At 43.5% G+C, this 12,331-nt stretch overlaps 1 long non-coding RNA gene across 1 annotated transcript; it reads left to right on the forward strand.

Annotated features, from left to right (window-relative positions):
- LOC141573897 (uncharacterized) lies at positions 1-7,589 on the forward strand. Its single transcript, XR_012500315.1, has 2 exons — positions 1-1,197; positions 7,406-7,589. It is a non-coding gene; the product is annotated as an uncharacterized LOC141573897 (long non-coding RNA).
- Positions 7,590-12,331: the final 4,742 nt, after the last annotated feature.

Here is a 12,331-nt window from a genome sequence, read left to right on the forward strand (position 1 = left end):
TGTCCCTATACCCCCAAAAAGCAGGTAGGTAAGGCACTAAAGCAATTCATGATTTCTGAAATTGTGTGTGATGGTTTATGAGTAATAATTGCTTTTCACTGGCTGCATCATTGGGAAGAGAGTTCAGGGGATCAGGTAGAGCTTGATCAAGGAGAGACTCCATGGCTTTATCACCAGAACACACAGCCAGACCAAAACGCACATGCATTCTTAAGGCCTCTCTTTGCATCATGTCTGAATATCTCTTTGGGCAAAGCAAGTCACATAGCTGAGTCCTAAATAGATGGTGTGGGGCACTATACTCCTTTTATAATACTTAGAGGAATCCAAACTCTTACACTATGTGAACTTAGATTATTTACTTAACCTTTGAGCCTCAGTTTTCTCCTCTAAAAAGGCAAATATTAACCCAGTATTGTTTCTGGGAAATTTAAGTGGGATAAAAAGATAAAGCTCTTAGCCAACTGCCTGATAGTGGATGTTTAACATAAACGTTTCCCCCACCCTAGGCATTCATTTTATAAATATCTGTAGTGGGATCCACTGAATTTTTAAAGAATTATTGTTTTGCAAAGCTTCAGGATGTTGGGGGAGAAAGTGAGAAATTTGAAGAATAATCTGTCTTTTGCCACACTCAAACACTTCTTCCTGCAATTCAGATTTAATTAAACCTGTCAAGATGTTCCACACCGAGGCAAGGTAGCAGGAAAAGGCAATGGCGCCCTTGAGATAAAATTACCTTGGAGATAAAGACAACAAAACCGCTGTCCAGTCTGAAGGGACATGGTGGTTCTGGGTCCCCCAGGTTCCAGCGACAGCAGTTTATCTCAGCTTATCTGTCGAGTGCAGGCTTGGTATCTGGGAAGTGTTTTCAAGGCAGTTCGGCCATGGAGTGTATTTAGCTGAGATTAGCCTTACGAGAAGGATTGTCTTGCTTAGACTTTGAACCAGACGTGGCCTCAGAAGTGCATTCTGGAAGTGGGAGCGGCTGGCTCTTGGAGATGAGTGCCTCTTTGCTCTGCTGGGATGCAGAGATTTCAGCAGGTGGCAACACCTGGCCTCCTGTTTCATTGTCAATGATGGAGTGACGTTACATTCAAGAAGAACAGAGTTTTGATTGTTTCTGAGAGTTTCAGCCTGAATTCCTAAGGCCTGTGAGTTCCAGCGCTGGCAGTAAGAAAACCAGCTTCTTTGAAGGTGAGTAGGAATTTCTGGGAGGGTTGTCAGGTACAATACAGAATGTCCAGTTAAATTTGAATTTCAGGTCAACGACAGATAATGTTTCAGTGATTAGCAAAAAAAAAAAAATTTGTTATTTACCTGAAATACAAATTTAACTGGGTGTTCTGAATTTTTATTTGGTAAATCCAACAATCTTAACTCCAGGAGGAGGGGGACCCTCAGGAAGGACATGCTGGGAGGTGAAAGGCTAGATCCCGTCCGAGGATGGTCTTAGCAGAATCAAGGCATGGCTTCTAAGTGAAATAAGCTGGACAGAGAAAGACAAATACTGTATGATGTCACTTATATGTGAACTTGAAAAAACACAACCAACTAGAGAATACAACACAAAACAAGCAGACTTACAGATATAGACAACAAACTAGTGGTTGCCCATCAAGGGGAAGGAGCAAGACAGGGGTAGGGGAGTGAAAGGTACAAACTAGTGGGTGTGAGATGGGCTCAAGGATGTATTGGACAACACGGGGACTTTAGCCGCTATTTTGTAATAACTGTAAATGGAAAATAACCTTTAAACTTGTATTAAAATAAAAAAAAGTTAAGGCATGGCTTTTGTGAACACAATCAAGTACACTCACAGATGTTGCCTCCTTGATCCTCGCAGCGGCCTTGGGGAATAATGTCTTACTTCATGTCGTGCATCTGTGGCCCAAGCCCAGCCATATCAGATGTACAGTGTAGACTCGGCCCGGTGGAGATGTTCCATACCAAACAGCACCAGCTCAACCCAATCACTCCCTCCCTGGTGAGGTGTAAAGGCAGGGAGCACAAAGGAAGAGGTGGGGGCTCCAAACTCACTTTCTTGCCATCCTTTGCAGGCTCTGGCAACCCTCCTGGCTTCTTAGGAAGCCTTCTGTGCATACGAGAACCAGGGAGGCTGGGGAACAGTGGGAGTCCTCAGGTGATGGATGAATTCCTCTTGCACTTTATGATCCTGTGTATTCTTAAAACCCATTTACAACAAGCTAAGTGATCTCGGAATGTCTCTTCTTTAAATCTTAGGAGACAGACCTTCTGGATCGTTACAGTTCCTGGGCTCTCTTGGCATGCCAGCTCTCTGAAATAAGAGTGGACTTTCCCACAGAGCAACACTGTAAATTGGAGCCAGGCTCACATGTGTTCCTTTTAACCTCTGATGGGATTGAGTAATTCTACTCCACCTTAGGCCCTAGGCAGAATACTTAGTGTTTATTGCCCTGATCTCCAGATTCCTAACAGCAGCATGAACACCGTAGCTCTTGTGGCCCAGCCTCCTCACCCAGGAGAGAGGGAGGAGGTCAGCTGGCATTAGTATGGGTAAACCTGAATTCAACTTGATTTCCCCAATGCTTTTTTTTTTTAAATTGAAGTATAGTCAGTTTACAATGTGTCAGTTTCTGGTGTACAGCATAATGTTTCAGTCCTACAAATACATCCACATATTTGTTTTCATGTTCTTTTAAGACCAGGCCAATCCTCAGGACCAGAGGGGATGACAGGGACTCGAACACAGTACCCCTACTTCCTAACACAATTAAATCTTTCATTCTTGTTGGCCACCAGAAGACGGGCTATCCCTTTTCTGTTCCAGTCAGGAAGTTGGGCGCTGTTGATAGATCCAGACAGGAGAGTGTATCTGGCCAGTGCCTCGTGCATCGCAGCTGCTCTAAAGTATTTTAAATGGACACGTGATCATGAATGAAATGGTGACATGGTCTGGGAGGGAACAAGAAAACAAGGAAAGGTCAGTTTGGTGTGAGAGAGATGACCTATTAGAGGTAAGTTTTAGAGGATTTGACCTGGATCCAGGATAGGGCTGATATGAGAAAGGAGTGGGACGAAGTGTTCTGGCAGCATCATGGTCCGAGGCTCACTACTGGAGCAGATCTGCAGTAAATAGTGGTACCCACTTCCCAGCTCAGGACCAAGTAACCTTTGAGGAAATTAACCAACTACATGCACCGTCTGGTTCTCAACAGACATTATAATATGGCCGAGCCCATAGAGTTACTCATTCCACAAATGTTTTTTTGAGCACTGACTTTGTTCAAAGTGTTCTTCCGGGCAGTGAAGATGTGGCAAAAAGCCAGACAGAATAGCCTCTTGCCTCCCACCCTCAGTTGCTGACATTCTACGACGGGAGACAGATATAAACAACTAAATGAATAAATAAACGTGACGGTGTTACAGAGTGCTGAAGCACTGCCAAAGGCTATAAAAGAATATAAGGTGGTTGTGACTGGGCTGGATGATGTCCTACTAAAACTGGGATCATCAGGGACATCGTCTCTGAAGGCTAGGATGGTGATGTGAAGGAGCTTTTTGAAGAGCTGGGTAAAGAGCATTCCCGGAAGCTGGTGCAGATGCCCTGACAATGGAAGAATGAGCATGTTTTAGGATTAAATAAAATGCTGCCTACGGAGTATTTAACTCCGTGCTCAGGATGTGATAAATGTAAGATGAATAATAGCTGTGATAGTGATGAGGATGAAGAGGAGGAGGAGGAGGAGGACGCGGAGAAGGGGAGGGAACTATGAATTATCACTAGAGTCCGGTCGGTGCAGCAGAAGCCAGTCTGTCTAGAAAGAGACCAGCAAGAACCAGGCTGTGTGTGCTGTCGTTCAGAGCAGATGCAAAAACAGCTTTGGTGAGGTAGACAGTCAGGCTTCTCCTTGGTAGGGAAGCTTTCCTGAGCTCATCAGACTATTATCTCTGAACCACAGAATAGGGGGACCAAGGGGCACCTAACAGCTCCTCCCACTACGGTGAGTTCTGGCTCTGACACTCGGTAGAGGTGCAGCTGCAGGTTGGAGGTGATGCTTTCTGTGGGGAGCAGTGCTGCGACGCTTCCTGCACTCCACTTACCAGTCCAATCCACAGCCCAGGGACCCTTCGTTCTGCACACTTCAGAAGCTCTGGCAGCCCAGCACCAGCTCAGAGGGAATCCAGAGCTGAGTTTATAAACATGCAGATGCCCACAGGGAGGATGGCGGGGAAGCACCGTAACTGAGCACGGCCTCATCTTGGATCCTTGTTGCAAACATGCTGGTGCCAGATCTCATTATTTCTCCGAGAAGGTCCTTGCAAGTATTGCCTCTTCCCCGACAGCTCCTTCTAAGTGGGCTCAGACTTTTGTGATGCCAGCGCCATCCCCCCTGACACCGGAACATTTATATTTGATGACGTCGGGATGAATTATGCACACACCCCACTGAACACAGATTTAATGAGGGGATTTCTGTACTGTTCCTTGCTTTGGCTTTTAATGGATTCTAGCCTTTGAATTAAGCATTGGTTCAGCAACTTGTTGCTGCAGGAGAGAGAGAAACTGCCCCTCCAATGAGGGACTTGGAGGTGGCTGTTTTGGAAATCAGCTCCATCTATAGGTTTGCTCCATCGCGATCCTACTTCTGGGTCTTGGGGGAAACCAGTGATGAGATCCTCCTCGAGGGTCAGAGAGCAAAGGCCACGCTGAGCAGGTGAGGAACAAAACTAGAGCTCTAGGAAGAGGGATGACCCAAAGGTCCTGGTAAGCCAGAGTGGAAGGAGTACAATTCTGAAGGAAAAATGCGGAGCTGCAAATGGAGAAGTTTTCAGGGGCTCAGGAATGGTGGCAGTCACTGCCCAGCATCCCTTACCTGTTTCAATCTGTCGTCAATAGCTTGGTTTTTCTTATCGGGAAATCACTTCTCTATTTGAAACTGATATGGTCCAAGGAGGGGTTGGCTGCCCCCCTACCTCAAAGAGTGGACTGGCCAACCAGAGACTGACATCCCTTTGGATAAATAATTGGTTCAGGTGTGGGCATACTGCTCAAAACTAGAATCAGTCCTGGGATGTTTGCTAGAAATTATAGAAAAAAGATGCCTTTTTATGCTCTCTGCAGTTGCTAAGTAGTGGAATACACATCAGTGGAGCTGCTGTGGGCCACCACACAGAGAGGGCTCTGGCCACAGAGTAACTGGTCAAGAGAGAATAAAGCATAACTCAGAGAAATAGAAGACAATACCGAATGTACGAGACACTATTTTAGTTTCTGGATCCAGTCATACCTGAAGCTAGTTATAAACGAATACATTGCAACTTTTATTAAACTACTTTGAGCTGGCTTTGCTTCCTTTAAAAAAGAAAGAACCTAGACTTATATGAAACCCAAGAGGAAAGAAATCAAAAAGATCAGGGAAAGAGCATCAAGAATTTCAAGGAGAAATGAGTCAGGACACAGTAGGGAATGAAGGACAATTTTTATGGGGTGCTGGCTTTTGGCGTGAAGCTAAATCTCTTGCTTGCAGATAAAGGGCTGGTCTGGCCATGTCTCAGTCCCTGTGTCATTTTTGTCAGAACCAGAGCTTGGAACTCCAATAAGAGCAAAAATGTTATTGTGAAATTGATCCACATGAAAATAATTTCAGTAAAATGAAAATAGAAAAAAATTGGAAGTCATTTATATTGTACAGAAAATTGATCCAAGAGTTAAATAAGTTTGATGAGTTAGTTCCAGATGTAATTTAGCCATGAAAATATAGCAAGTTTATTAGAATCTTGATTAAAATAGTTAAGCCATCCCCTTGTTTTAATACTTGGGATGGCTTTAATCACACTTAGAATGAATTCTGAACTCTTTACCTGAATAGTACGTGATTTGGCTCTGGCTGACCTGTTTGGTGACATGGTTTTACATTCATTTCTACCTAAATAACCTCAAGTCACAATAGCTTCTTTCTGTTCTTTAAAAGAGTCAAGTTTATTCCTATCCTTTACACATGCTATTCCTGCTTCCTGGAATGCTGTTCCTCATTTTCATTCTGTTCTCAGTGCAAATGTCACCTCCTCCAAGAAGCCTTCTCTGAACACCCCAGCTAAAATAACTCCCACAGTCACTCCCTGTTCATAATGCTTGTAATGATCTGAAATCATTTTGTTTATTTGTTTACTTGTATTTCCGTCTCTCTCAAAAAACTGTAAAGTCTGTAACATCAGGGGCTCTGCATTCTTGTCCACTGCTGAAACCCCATGGGGTGGGGGTATTCAACAAATGAATTCCTACCTCACATTCCAACCAAAGATGGCTCACTGTCCACTAATATCCATTCTTCCTGAGATTGCTTCAAGGCACATGCCGCCTGGGTAGACACTGAAATGTGCTTCCTAGAGCCCTTTCCAAGGAGGGGCTGTTGCCCCGCTATGGGGAGGGCAGACAGCAGGCAGGTTTTATATCCACACCTTCAAGGTCGTCCTGTCCTCACCTAAGCTTGTGCCCTTCCTGGGATAACCTGCATCTCGGGACTGAGGGAGGCAGAGGTATAAAAGTCGAGACATTTCAGCCCAACATGGGTCAACTCTGCTGGGCAATTCTTTTGCCCATTTTTAAACTGAAATATAGTCAGTTTCCAATGTTGTGTCAATTTTTGGTGTACAGCGTAATGTTTCAGTCATGCATATACATGCATATATTCCTTTTCATATTCTTTTTCATTCTAGGTTACTACAAGATATTGAATAGAGTTCCCTGTGCTATACAGAAGAAACTTGTTGTTTATCCATTTTATATATAGTAGTTAATATCTACAAATCTCAAACTCCTAATTTATCCTTTCCCACCTCCTTCCCCTTGGGTAACCATGTTTGTTTTCTATGTCTGTGAGTCTGTTTTTGTTTTGTAAATAAGTTCATTTTTGTCTTTTTTTTTAAGGTTCCACATATAACTGATAGCATATGGCATTTTTCATTCTCTTTCTGGCTTACTTCACTTAGAATAATGATCTCCAGGCCCATCCGTGTTGCTTCAAGTGGCATTATTTTATTTATTTTTATGGCTGAGTAGTATTCCATTGTATACATGTACCACTACTTCTTTATCCAGTTGATGGGCAATTCTTATTCCAAAATTTCCTACCAGGTTGGCCAAAGCATCACCGTGTGACTTCTAGCTGCCTGATTCTCCTTCATACTTCCTTCTACAGGTGTTGATCCCCAACACCCATCTTCCACCCCAAATACCATCTCAGCATCGGCTACTGGAGGACTCAACCTGTGACAGCACTCAGCTAAATTCTTACATTATTCTTCATTCCTTGCAGCTGAATGTGCTCAGCTGAGCATGTTACTGTCTGTGGAAATGATGTATAAAACTTCTGTCTGATTTCCTAGAAGCTAACTGCCTGCCCCTTTCTCTCTCTGGCAGCTGCGACACAGACATGATGGTGCTGAGCAAGCTTTGACCATGTAGATCAGGGAGGAATGATGGAATGGAAGGACCCTGGTTCCTTTGACAACTTCATGGGGCAAAAGCCTCCACCTGCACTAGACTAACCTACCTCTGGATGGTGGCACACAAACTAAATAAACTATTTTGTTTGATAAGCTTATACTTTGTGCCTTCCCTGACTCCCTGCCCTGTTTTAGCCACTTAGCTTATATCTTAATTAATATGGCTTGGAAGAAATTCACCTCTTTTTGACACAGAGTCTTGGGGATCCATTTATTCCAAAGTGTCCTTTTGCATTCAATTAGATCCAAGACTCAACACTCCAGGACTGAGCTCTGAGTACCTAGAGACACCTTCCCTATTGTGCCACTCCTAATCTTTCCCTATGTGGACCTATTTCCAACCAATTTCACTCCTCAATCTGTCAGCGTAATGGTGATCACCTACCTGACCCTTGAGTCCCCACCACCTCTTATCTCTGGGCTTCCCTCACACTGTTGGCCCCCCCTGCACCCCGATGCCACTGTTAGGATACATTTACTGAAAAACAAGAACTTTGGATGAACTGCAAGTCCCTGAAGGTCTGGCTTCTGTCCGTCTTCAGCCTTGGCTCACCATAAACTGGCTCGAATTCTTTGGCTCTAGTTTTTATCATCCTTCTCTGGGTTCCTTCAACATACCACAGGGACTTTGCATATCTTATTCCAAATCATTTTGCTCATTTACTTTTCCTGTTCACCATTGTATCTACAGTTCCTAGCACAGTTGCTGACCAAAGAAATAAATCAATATTGCCTTAATTTCATAAAAATATTCACTGTAGTTCCTATCACCATAAATCATCTGAACACATAGCTTCCTCAAACCCTACTTGCCATACTAACACCTATAACACACATGTGAGGCGGACTAGCATGGTGGCTACGGATTTAGGAGCAAAATTTCTGTTTGGGTCAAATCTCTGTTTCTGCATTTAGTGCCTGGGTGAATTCAGGCAGCTGATGTAAACTCTGTGTGCCTTGGTTTTGTTTTAACCTGTAAAAGAAGGCTGCTCATACTAACGAATTTTTTACAGAATCTACTCAATTCATAGCCACATGAATATATCATTTCTTAAGAATCTACCCTTTCCTTGCATCCTAGGTTGTGTGAAAGGATCCTAATATGGCACGATGGGAGTAAACAGCGTTCTAAATGGGTCTGTACATTCTGTTCTGAGTAAGCTGAGTCAGTGAAAGAGTTAGGACCGTGGTTGTTTAGATTATTCTCACATCACTTCCATCTAGAGTGGCCGTGTGGATTCCAGAAGGTGATGCTGGTGGAAGTGCCACGTATAGGATTTGGTACATAGTAGATGCTCAGGAGATGTTTGCGAATCTGCATTTCAGTAAAGAGACCTGCTTGCTATTAACTGAGCTCAACTGGCGGGGGTAATTCTGGCCGAGTGAGCTCCCTGGGGAGCCCCAAGCATTGTTAATGGAAGAAACCCACAGTTCCATGAGACGCTTGTATTGTATGAATTCGGCAAATGCTTCATCAATTCACAATTCCTAGTTTTATTAAATCAATTTGAATTTTAATGAAAAAAAAATCTAAACCCAAGTGATTCCTGTCTGGGGGAGAAAATAGTATTTCTATGCAGGTTCAGGAGCAGGAGGCCAGAATTTCCCCGGAGGTTAGAATCCATCGACTTACAGAGCAGGAAGTTTAAGAAGGATTATCTTCGACACAGAAATGGTGAGTTTGTCATAAATGGGAAAATGTCACCTGAAAGACATGGTAGGATGTGAACAAAATGGGCCCATAAGTAGGAGGAAGCTGGGGCTGGGCAGGGCTGGGACATTTGGCCCAGCTACAGGTAGACCTCTCCCCCCGCCCCCGCCCCCGCCCCGGGAGGGTTGTTAATAGAATCCATCAGCTTGGGAATTTGAGCTTGTTTCTGAAGGTGACCCCGTCCAAGAGCAACAAAAGCAGAAAGACCGCCCTTGGCCGTCTAAAGGATGTGTGATGTTGCTTCTGAGGTGGGTGGATGGTGCTTCAGACTCTTCGGTCTCCAAAGCTAATGCCAGATATTACTCAGGAAGGTTTTGGTCCCAAGCAATTAAGCGCCAAACCAAACTGCCTCAGGCAATAAAATATCTGGCTGAATTAACTGAAAAAGACCAAGGGTAGGGTTTTAGGAATAGCCATGCTATTAGCTAATCTCAGATGAGGCCCTTAGGAACTGTGCCCTTTCTTCTCTCGACTCAAGTTTTCCCAACATTGGCTTTAATCACAGGCATGTTCCTGCCACGTGGTCACAAAGTTGGTCACAAGCAACTCCAGAGGTTCAAGTCAGTATCCTGTCAACCTAATAGTCCCAGCATGAAGACAACATCTCTTCTTGGTCAACATCCTGTGGTAGCTCTGAGAGTTCATGTTAGTGGTCCAGCTTCGGCCCCGTGTCTATCCCCTAGTGACTGTGACAGGGGATTGTGGCGGGCTCTGATTGGCCAGCTTGGGTCATGTGTTCGCCCCAAGAGCTAGAACCTGCACGTAGCCAATCCCATAATAAAAGACACTGTCATAAACTGAGGTTGGGCAGTTCCTCACAGGATGATTGGGGTGCTAGTACCTTCTTCAGGGAAGAACGCTGTGGTCAGGAATTCCAGTGTCCGGGGCAAAGTGAGAATCAGGATCTGAGTCAGGAGATGAACCGTTAAAATTTAGAATAATATGGTGAAAATAAAAGTCTATGTTTGCTGGATACATATGAAAATTTAGGGAGGTGGGTATATCTCGGGTGGGTATAGCCTGTGCTTAGTGTGCACAAGGTCCTGGGTTCAATCCCCAGTACCTCCGTTAAAATAAATAAATGAATAAATAAATAAACCTAATTACTTGCCCCCCATAAGAAATAAAAAATAAACTTATTACGTCTCCCCCCAAAATAATAATAATAATGATAATGATTTTTTTAAAGAAAATTAATCTTATTTACCACTGTATCCCCAGTATCTCTCTTTGTGCCTGGTCCATAGTAGGTATTCAATAAATATGGTTAAATAATGACTAAAATATATTGTAACAACAAATACTACTATTAATATGGTGATAATAACAGCAATGTATAAGCAATCAATTAAGCCAAATATTCAAGAGAAGCAGCCAATTGCTACGTAACAATTACATAATACATAAATATGTATTGAGTGATTTCTATGTGCCAAGCACTGTGCTAAGTGCTTTATTTCCAGTATCTATTTACTCTTCACAACAATCCTAGAAAAGCAAGGCTTCCATTATCCCTGTCCTGCCAATGGAACTCAAAGAGAGTCAGTTATTTGCTCAAGGTTGTTGGATTCGTTAATCTGGACTGTACCAAACAACCCCCAAATTTCAGGGTGCAGACATCATGAAAGTAATTTCTTGCTCATTTCACATCCAGGATGGCGGGATAGGGCAGTCATTCAGGCACCGGGGTTCCGTCCATTGTGGGGCTCTCCCCTCTTTCAAGGCTGTGTTCTGCTCTCTATCATCCAGTAGATGAGGAAACAAAGAGGACGTGGAGAAAGTTCCCTGGCTGTTGACCAGCATGACTGTCGAGGGCACATGTCACTGCTGCTCAGCTTTCATTGGTAGAATCAGTCATGTGGCCCACCTGGACCCCAGGAGGGCTGGGAGTGTAGTCTCTCTGTGTGTCAGGGAAGTGGCATATTATGTGTTGGTGACACAAAAGTCATATGCTCAGCCACATCCCCGACAGCCCCACCATGCACAAGTCGCTCATGCACACACACTCAGGCACACAAGCACTTACACTTGTCTTTCCACTGGGGAGTGATTCAAATTCTCTTTACTTCGGCCTCACCTTCACTTTCTTCCTGTATCTCTGCTCTGACCTCTGCCTGGACTCCCCCCCACTGGTTGGAGGGAACTTTGTAGGAGATCCCTGGGCCAGAATGACCACAAGCCGAGCATTCACGTGGGAACTGGAGGCAAGGCGTTGATGACCTTGGCTCTTCATCTCAGCCAGATTCCACCTGCAGAAAATCTCGCTGCTGCGGCAACCCCAAAGCTGAAATAATTTGATGATTTGATTCTAAGGAGATTCAGTGATATTAGCTGAGTGAATATGAAATATGCCTTCTAAAACCATCCCTCTTTCCAATCTCTTTGATCATTAGATTTGTTCTTAATCTCACACACAGACATTCTGATTTTTTTTCTTTTCGGCAGGTTAATTAAACCTGTCTTTAATTTTTTTCTTTTTCCAATTCTGTCTGAGCTCTGGGGAAAAGATCTGAGTCTCTAATCTCTGGTGGCCTTTGTCATGGAATATTCCAGACATTTGGAGCCATAACCATCCCCTCACTGAATGTGAGCTCCCCAGCACCGCTCATTTCAGGGCTGCCAGAACTCATACCTCATTGCTTTAGTAACTCTAACTTCGGGGGAGGGACGGTCACGTAACAAGAAAATTGAACAATAAAAATCTCGGGAAATTGGCTATTTAAGCATTCAAAGTAATTGATATTGAAGAAAAAGTATGAGAAACTAGAATTATACGCACACAATCTACTGCCCATTAGTTGGGACGTCCACATAACCCTAATCTAAAATTATGAGGGTTCATTACAGATGCAATCAGACACAATCGTCTTCATGCCATATATCAAAAGTCCACGAGCTCACAAAATCCCCCTTGTCTTTGTGTCCCTACATTCCTAAAGCAAAAGATCTGATTTTTTTTTTCATATTAGGTGTCAATTTCTAGGGCATTGTGTCCTAGAATTTCCACATTAAATACAAGACTTAGAAAAGTATTAAAAACATAGAAATACCATCTAGATAGCTGGTAGTAAAAATATGAGGAGTGATGCCCTTAAAGGGCCAAAAAAAAAAGGTTAAGAAAAGGAAGAA

The sequence above is a fragment of the Camelus bactrianus genome, chromosome 18 (genome assembly GCF_048773025.1).
Source record: "Camelus bactrianus isolate YW-2024 breed Bactrian camel chromosome 18, ASM4877302v1, whole genome shotgun sequence".
Classification (NCBI taxonomy): Eukaryota; Metazoa; Chordata; class Mammalia; order Artiodactyla; family Camelidae; genus Camelus; species Camelus bactrianus.